At 46.3% G+C, this 8883-nt stretch overlaps 1 protein-coding gene across 5 annotated transcripts in view; it reads left to right on the top strand.

The window, feature by feature from the left end:
* The first annotated feature begins 3939 nt into the window (after positions 1-3939).
* The window catches only part of FAM163A (family with sequence similarity 163 member A), an 89423-nt gene continuing 84479 nt past the window's right edge, over positions 3940-8883 (top strand). For 2 of the 5 annotated variants that reach the window (XM_082465920.1, XM_082465918.1), the window contains exon 1: positions 4656-4798. The gene's annotated coding sequence lies outside the window, so the exon portion shown is untranslated. Of the gene's footprint in view, positions 4201-4305; positions 4399-4655; positions 4799-8883 lie in introns of those variants that run through there. The other 3 variants (XM_082465917.1, XM_082465919.1, XM_082465916.1) reach the window with 3 other exon arrangements.

Raw genomic sequence — 8883 nt, 5'->3', positions numbered from 1 at the left:
ACAGAAAAACAATAGAGAAAATCAGTAAACGAAGAGCTGTTTCTTTGAAAGAATCAATACAATCAACAAACCTTTAGAAAGACTGACAAAGAAAAAACGAGGTAACACAAATTACCCATGTTTCAAGAATGAAACAGGGAATATACTACAGACCCTGCAGACATCAAAAAGATACCAAGGGAACACAATGAACAACTCTACACACATAAATTTGACAACTTAGATGAAATGTCAGTTCTTTGAAAAATGCAAAGTACCACATCTCACCCAATCTGAAGCAGACAATTTTAACAGCCCTGTAACTATAAGGAAATTAAATCTGTAATTTAAAAGCTTCCAAAAAAGAAATCTCCAGCCTCAGATAGTTTCACCAGAGAATTCTACAAGCATTTGAAGAAGACTAAACATCAAATCTACATCACCGCTTCCAGAAAACAGAACAGGAGGAAACACTTCCCAATTCATTTTATGAAGCCAGTATTACCCTGATACCAAAATCAGACAAAGACAGTATAAAGAAAGGAAACTACAGACCAATACCTCTCATGAATATAGACACAAATGTGCTTAAGAAAATATTAGCAAATAGAATTTAGCAACACATAAGGAGAATTATATACCATAACCAAGTGGGTTTTATTCCAGGGACACAAGGCTGGTTCAAATTTTAAAAATCAATCAATGTAATTCACCACATTAATAGGCTAAAAAGAAAAATCACATGGTTATATAAACCAATATAAAAGTATTTGACCAAATTCAACACCAATTTATGACAAAAACTTTCACAAAAATAGGAACAGAAAGCAAATTTGTCAAGTTGATAACTACAGCTAATTTATACTTAATGATGAAAAGACTGAATGCTCTCTCCCTAATTCTTATCAAAATATCAGCAAGGTTCTTTGTAGATACAGAGAAGATTATTCTAAAGTTTAAATGGAAAGTCAAAGGAACTAGAAGATGTAAAATGATTTTGAATAGGAAGAATAATGTGGGCAGAATCAGTCTGCCCAATTTCAAGATTTATTATATAGCTACAGTAATCAAGACCCATAATAGGAAAAACTGAAAAATCAGACCTTATCAAAATTTAAAACTTCCTCTGCAAAGGAAGAAAAGAAGTATTCATGTAAAGAGGATGAAAAGACAAGCTACAGACTGGGGAAAATATTTTCAAACCACACATGCACAAAAGGACTAGGAACTAGAATATATAAAGAACTCTCAAAACTCAACAGTAAAAAAACAAACAATCCATTTAGAAAATGGCCAAAAGATATAAACAGATATTTCACCAAAGAGAACATATAGATGGAAATATAGATGGCATATAAGTATGTGAAAAGATGTTCAACATCATTAGCCACTAGGGGAATGTAAATTAAAACCACCATGAGCTATCATTACAGATCTATCAAAATGGCTAAAATCTTAAAAACAGCGACAACACCAAAAGTTGGCAAGGACGTGGAGAAATGGGATCACTTATACATTGCTAGTGGAGTGGAAAAATGGTACAGCTACTCTGCAAAACAATTTGGCAGTCTCTTAAAAAACTAAGCATGCAACTACCACACAATCTAGTGATCGCTCTCCTGGGTATTTATGTCAGCAATATGAAAACTTAACATTTACACAAAAACCTGTACATGAATGTTTACAGCAGCTTATTCATAATCTCTCAAAACTGGGGAAAAAACCCCCAGTGGTCTCTCAATGGGTGAATGGATAGTTAAGCAAGCCATGGTACATCCATACCACCCAATAAATAAACCTGGATGAATCTCCAAAGAATTATGCTGAGTAGGAAAAAAATCCAAAAGGTTATACACTGTATGATTTCATTTGTATAACATTTTTGAAATTACACAATTTTAGAAATGATAGACAAGTGGTTTCCAGGGGTTAGGGATGGGAAGGGGTGCCAAGGGGAAGCAGGTGTGGCTATAAAAGGGAAACCTGAGGGATTCTTGTGGTGAGTAAAGATCTGAAGAGGCGTTTCACAAAACAGAAAATTCGATTAGCCTATAAACACATGTAAAAGTGCACAACCTCATTAGTCATTAGGGATATAAAAAGAAGATCACAATTTTGATACCATTCCACAGCCATCAGATTGACAAAAATTAAGAAGTCTAACAATATTATGTTTTGGAAAGGATGTGGAACAGGTGGAACTATCATACATCTCTGGTGGGAGTGTAAACTTTATGACCACTTTGGAGAACAATCTGGCAATATCTGATAAAGTTAAATATAAGTATACCCTATAGCTTAGCAATTCCCCTCCAAGGTATATACACTAAAGAAGAGCTTGCCCTTGCACACCAGGAAATATATGTATATACAAGAATGTTATTAGCAATATTATTTGTAATAACCCCAACTACAACTACATGCAACAAAAATAGATGACCTCATAAACATAACCAAGTGAAAGAAGAGGCCAGACATACAACAAAATATTCATGCTACACTACTCCATTTACAGAAAGTTCAAAAACTACAGCGTTTAGAGATGTATAACAAGATGATAAAACTATAAAGATGTATAAGGAAATAATTACCATAAAGTTAGGATAGCTGTTGCTTTAGTGGGAAGGACTTATGAAAGGGAATGGGATCTGGGTTGATGGTAATGAGCTGGGTGGTTATTACAAGGTTTAGTAAATCATGATTTCTTAGGCTGTATGTTGTCTTCATTTTCTCTGTGTGTAACTGTTTATAACAAAATAACGCATCTCTTCATATTTCACTGCCTTGTCTTCAAGAAGAAATGAGGAGGGAAGAATGTAGGTGTGAGGTTTTGTGTGAGAAAAGGCAGCACAGGAAAATCTGAGGTCAAAATTTAAAACTTGTGAAGAGAGAGAGGGAAAAAAAGTGGAGTCTTGAGGGAATGGCAAACCTGCTGGCATGATTAGGTGTGCCTATGGATGGGTTTTTTTTTTTTTTTTTAAGTGCTTTAGGAATAATAAAGTTTGCTCCAAGTACTAAATTTCTTACTCCCTTCCTTTACAACTAGGACCTGAGCTGAGGGACTATGGTTTTGCAGGTTTTGTTGTTGTTGTTGTTGTTTGTTTGTTTGTTTTTCAAATTGATACTTCATTCACCTTTGCTTTGAATCCTCCAGACTATCCGGGGTATGAAGAGGAAAACATTTGATGTGGAGGAGAACCCTCCCTCCTTGAGCATTAACCTGGATGACTCCATCCCTCCCTCCTCCCCAGTCGTCAGTCCAACCAAGACTGGAGAGCAGGGTCAGGAGAAAGATAAACAGGCCAAAACAGGTAAAAGTTCCAAAAGTTTGGAAGTGCTAGAAAGTGACAGAAAGATGAGTTTCCACCTCATCCTGTCAAGTTTTTCGAGCAGATCTTCTGAACTACTGATGTCAGAACTATTTTTTTGGGTACAGCACATAAGCAACTTTAAAAACTTTAAAAAAAACTTTACAAGAGGATGATTTAACAAGAAACCTAGAGCACCATTAACATTTTCTTCTTGTGTTGTGGGGTGGGGAAGAGCATTGTTTCTTCTTTCCTGCTTTTTCCTGCCAGATCTTGCCATCACAACTCTGATCTTACACTGACTCCCTGCCCCGCCACGAGGACCGGGTACCCCTCGACGGCGGGAACATCAGGTGTCACTGGACTTACAGGGACCACTGCGGGCCGGAAACAGGAAAACAGATGAGCCTTTCAGGCGGCTCTCAAGGCAACGTCCAGTGGATAGCGACACACCCTGGTCCTTAAGACTCTCATTCTCCTGGGAGCTTCCGTGCTGGACCCAGTCTGTATGTAGCACGCCAAGCCCCCCGCGCGAGCGTTCCTAGGGCGCTCGACTCCAAGTTTACATTTTTTAGGCAAAAAGGCAGTGGAGCTAAGGGAAGCCTCTTTGGAAGGCAACAGCCTGCGCTGTTTTATCCCTTCCTTTCGCCCTGGAGCAGGCAGCCTCTCTCGCAGGGCATTCTCCCAGGACTGGGGCCAGCGCCAATCAGGACGCTCGGCACCTGCCCCCAGCCCCGGCACCTGGAGGGGCGATGAGGTTCTCGGCTCGGTGCAAAGCCAGTCCTCTGAGCGCCGGGGAGGGCGGAGGAGCCTCACGCGGGCCTCCCCAACCAGGGGCGCCCGGAAGGACGCGCGCAGACCCCGTGGGAACCGAACGCGGGAGTCGCCGCCGGAGCTGAGCCGCTCAGCTGAGGTAATGTGTAAGGCGCTGCTCCGCGCCGAGGTTCCCAGAAGGAGGGGGAGGGGAGAGGAGGGGAGGGGAAGGGAGCGGCGGGGGCGGAGCGGGGGCGGGGGAGGGGGGAGGGGCGGGCCGAGGACCTCGCGGGGCGCCTGCCTTCGCGCGGGGATGTGTCGGGCCAGCGTGTACTTTCGAGGGCGCCTCTGCAGCCGGGTAAGCGCTCCCCGGGGCCGCCGCCCTCTGCCCACCCCTATCTTGGCCGTGGCCGTGCCCGGCTGGCTCTGGGTCCGCGCTCGCCTCTCCTGCTCGGCCCCCGAGCCGTTCGCTCCGAGGGGGTGAGGGTGGACGTCTTGGGCCTCAAGGCCAGGCCGCGGGTCGCGCCGTCCCCGCCCCGGGGCGGGCCTTGCCGGGTCCCTGCCCCCGGCCGCACCGCTGCTGCTGCTGCTGCTGCCGCCGCCTCAGCCCCGCGTTGCCGACCTGCTCCCCGGCGCCTTCCGCCCGGCGGGACCCCACACGGACGCGGCTGCTGTGCCTCGGCGCCCGCGAGCTCCCGGGGACCATGCGGCTGCCCGGGCCCGCGACACGGCGGGCTGCAAGGGCTGGCCGGGCGCGAGTGAGTGAGCGGGGCGCCGGGCCGGGGCTGCTGACCCGGGGTGGGTGGGAGCGGTCGGATTGTGCGGCGGGGTGGATCCGAGCGCGCGGGCGCCCCCGGGCCAGCCTTGCAATCTGGGCTGGGTGTGCTGGTGGTTTTCCTGAAGTTTTACAAAATAAGGCGGGCGGAGGTGCGTTCGCGGCGCCGGGTCGGCCTCTCAGGTCCAGGACCGCCGGGGGCTGACCGTCTGCCTCAGGGACAGAGAAACCGGACTCTCACCTGGGCCGCTGTCCGCTTCCTCCTGAGGCCCCGGGGCGGGCGTCCCGCACCCCATCCCCCAGGGCCGTGCGCTGACGGGCGGGCGCGGCGGGCTTGTCTCGAGGCGCCGACCACACCGAAGCTCCGCTCAGCGGCCCGGAGGAGGGTTTGGCCGGGGTAGAGAGATCGGGAGGTGAGCGGAAAGCAGTGTCGGGGTGAAACCCGCATTCTGCTGCTCGAGTCCCCTTCACTCGGAGTCTGGCTGGGATGGGCGGGTGGAGTGCCCAGCGCGGCGCCCGGGAGACCGCCTGCAGGGGGGCTTCCTCGCTGCTCTGCGCCTCCGAAGGCAGCGAAGGAGGGCAGGGGTGGAGAGCTGTCTTCTCTGTCAGTGGCCCTGGGCTATTTACACCACCCGTGTTCTTGTGTCTCACGTGGGCATTGCTTTCCTCTGGTGGAATTGTGGGGCCCTGGAAGTTCGCTCTAACTAGTTTGATGGGGCGGGGATGTAGCCAACCCGCAGACTGGGGCCCCGCAGTCAGTTAAGGCACTTTCTCTCGTCCTTTCCAGTCTGCCCAGCTGCGGACCCTCCCCTAGCCCCAGGTCACGCTTGCGGCCTGGCTGGAGGACCCCGGTTGCGGGGAGGGTGGTTCTCACCGGCAGGCCTAGGGGTCCGATTCTGAGGAGGCAGCCGTGTAACTGTCAGGGGTCGACGTCTACGCAGTCTGGTATCTGTGCCCTGCCCGGCCCGCCCGTGTCTGAGGCAGACCCACGTTTTATACCTTGTGAGGGACTAACGATGGGGGACTTCAGATCCTGCATGTTCACTTTGCCTGCGATTGGCTGAGATCTGGAGTCTTGCGGGGGAAAAGGCCACTTTCTTTCTGTAATAATGAAGTACTTGAAATTATGTTCAGATCTTGCCCGTTTCCTTCAAACTGGCAGAGGTGGACCAAGGGGAAGAAAGAGCAAAGGAACATTCTCTGAAAGCAATTATAATTTCTCAGACCTCTCCCAGGAGGTTCCAGCTCCCGTGCCTGAGAGGATCCAAACCCGCATATAGAATATAGAGATGGGGGTCGTGTTGGCACGCAGGGAGGAACTGAAATATGGCTTCCTGAGGTTCAGCCAGGGCATTCGATCAGCAGCAGCGCCCTCCCTCACTATCATAATTTCTGCCATCCTGGGGGATGAAATGAGACAGGACCATGTGTAAATGGGAAAAGCCTCAAGTTCTTTGGGAGGAGGGAGTGTTACATGCCTAGATAGAAGCCCTAGCACCACTGGCATTCCTGCCAAAACTAGAAATCTGCATTTAGTGACCTCATCAAAAATAGTGCTTGGGAAAGGAAAGATGGGCTCTGGTGCCGATGAGAGCAAGTCCTTAATGTTTTGCCCAAGGATCTCTGTTTTGCCTCTGACTTGCCCATCTGAAATTGGAAATGAGCTCTGCTTAGACCAGAGTGCCCTTAGTCTGAATACAAACATCATCTGGCAGCAGCGGAGGCTGGCACAGAAACAGCCCACCCCTCACCCAGAGGCCTTGGGTGGGATTTTAGTGAGCTCTCCTGCTAACTTTGGAAGGAGGGTGTGGTGACTTCAAGGAGGAGTTGGGAATCCTCTGGGTGGCCACTTAACAAAAGAGCCATTTGGCCCTGGCTGGGCTGTTCCAGGTCCTGTCAATTGTGAAAAGTGCCCTGAGGTTTAGAATCTGGCCTGATGATTATTAACACTAATGAAAGCTGCTACTATTTGTTAAGTACCTTCTATGTACCAGAGATAAAGCTTTGCAAAATCAGTATTATGATCCCCATATTTCATGTGAGGAGACTGAGTTTGGGAAAGGTTAAGTAATTTGCTAAGATCTTAAAGCTAGTCAGTAGCAAAGCTGTGCCTGGAACCCAGGTCTGTCTGATTCCAAAGTCCCTGCTCCTTCCACAGCACAACTCTTCTCCCACTAAGAATAGACACACATGTGGTAGCTGAAAATCTAGAACACTGTGAATAAAGACTGTTATTTGTAGGTCCGAGGGATGTTTGTGACCCCATTAGATTTCAGAGAAAGTGCTGGCCTAGTAAAACTGGATGCTCTTTTTTCCCAGTGAGACTCAGGCATTTAATTCATATACAATGGATTAATTTCTTTAATATGTGAAGTGTAAGCTGCAGTGACGTATTTATTTACCTTTCAGTTAGTAAACATCAAAAAGATTGATAAACTGTTGATGAGGTTCTGGAAAAATAGGCAGTTTCATATATTGCTGGTTGGAGAGTAAACTGGTACAACTCCTTTGGAGAGCATTTTAGAAAAGTATATCAAAATTAGAAATGCCCATGCCATCTGACTCAGTGATTTCATTTTTAGGAATCTGATTTGCCGTTGTTCTTGCATGTGGCCACAAAGACATGTGTATATTATAACATTGTTTGAACTATGAAAGAACAACCTACATGCTCATCAAAGGGGGACTTGTGGTACTTCCAGATAGTTGAATACTGTTCTGTTCATCCATAAAAAAAGATTTAGGAAGCTTACGATATAACTGATATATGACAGTTTTCAAGATATAGGGCTGAGTGGAAAACATGCATAGGGTGTTTATAATATGCTACTCTTCATGCTATAAAAGAGGAGGAAGAAGGAGCAGTCCAAGATATTTGCTTGCATTTGCATAACCATATACACAAAACCTAATAATACCTGTTGCCTCCAGGGAGAGTGGACCTGTAAACTCTTTTGTACATTTCTTAACATCTTTATTGGAGTATAATTGCTTTACAATGGTGCGTTAGTTTCTGCTGTGTAACAGAGTGAATCAGCTGTACATAAACATATATCCCCACAGCTCCTCCCTCTTGCGTCTCCCTCCCACCCTCCTCCCTATCCCACCCCTCTAGGTGGACACAAAGCACCGAGCTGATCTCCCTGTGCTATGCGGCTGCTTTGCACTAGCTATCTATTTTACATTTGGTAGTGTATATATGTCCATGCCACTCTCTCACTTCATCTCAGCTTACCCTTCCCCCTCCCTGTGTTATCAAGTCCATTCTTTACGTCTGCATCTTTATTCCTGTCCTGCCCCTAGGTTCTTCAGAACCTTTTTTTTTTTTTAGATTCCATATATACGTGTTAGCATACAGTATTTGTTTTTCTCTTTCTGACTTACTTCACTCTGTATGACAGGATAATATTCCATTATGTGCCACATCTTCTTTATCCATTCATCTGTCGGTGGACACTTAGGTTGCTTTCATGTCCTGGCTTTTGTAAATAGAGCTGCAATGAACATTGTGGTGCATGACTGTTTAAGAGAGGACTGTAAGTTCCCTCTATGCCTACTTTCTGGAGAGGTTTTATCATAAATGGGTGTTGAATTTTGTCGAAAGCTTTTTCTGCATCTATTGAGATTATCATATGGTTTTTCTCCTTCAATTTGTTAATATGGTTTATCACTTGGATTGATTTGTGTATATTGAAGAATCCTTGCCTTCCTGGGATAAACCCCACTTGATCATGGTGTGTGATCCTTTTAATGTGCTGTTGGATTCTGTTTGCTAGTATTTTGTTGAGGATTTTTGCATCTATGTTCATCAGTGATATTGGTCTGTAGTTTTCTTTCTTTGTGACATCTTTGTCTGGTTTTGGTATCAGGGTGATGGTGGCCTTGTAGAATGAGTTTGGGAGTGTTCCTCCCTCTGCTACATTTTGGAAGAGTTTGAGAAGGATAGGTGTTAGCTCTGCTCTAAATGTTTGATAGAATTTGTCTGTGAAGCCATCTGGTCCTGGGCTTTTGTTTGTTGAAAGACTTTTAATCACAGTTTCAATTTCAGTGCTTGCGATTGGTCTGTTT

This window comes from Balaenoptera physalus (genome assembly GCF_965194825.1).
Source record: "Balaenoptera physalus genome assembly, chromosome: 1".
Lineage (NCBI taxonomy): Eukaryota > Metazoa > Chordata > Mammalia > Artiodactyla > Balaenopteridae > Balaenoptera > Balaenoptera physalus.
Note: the sequence above shows the minus strand (reverse complement) of the source record. Positions and strands in the feature narration are given on the sequence as shown.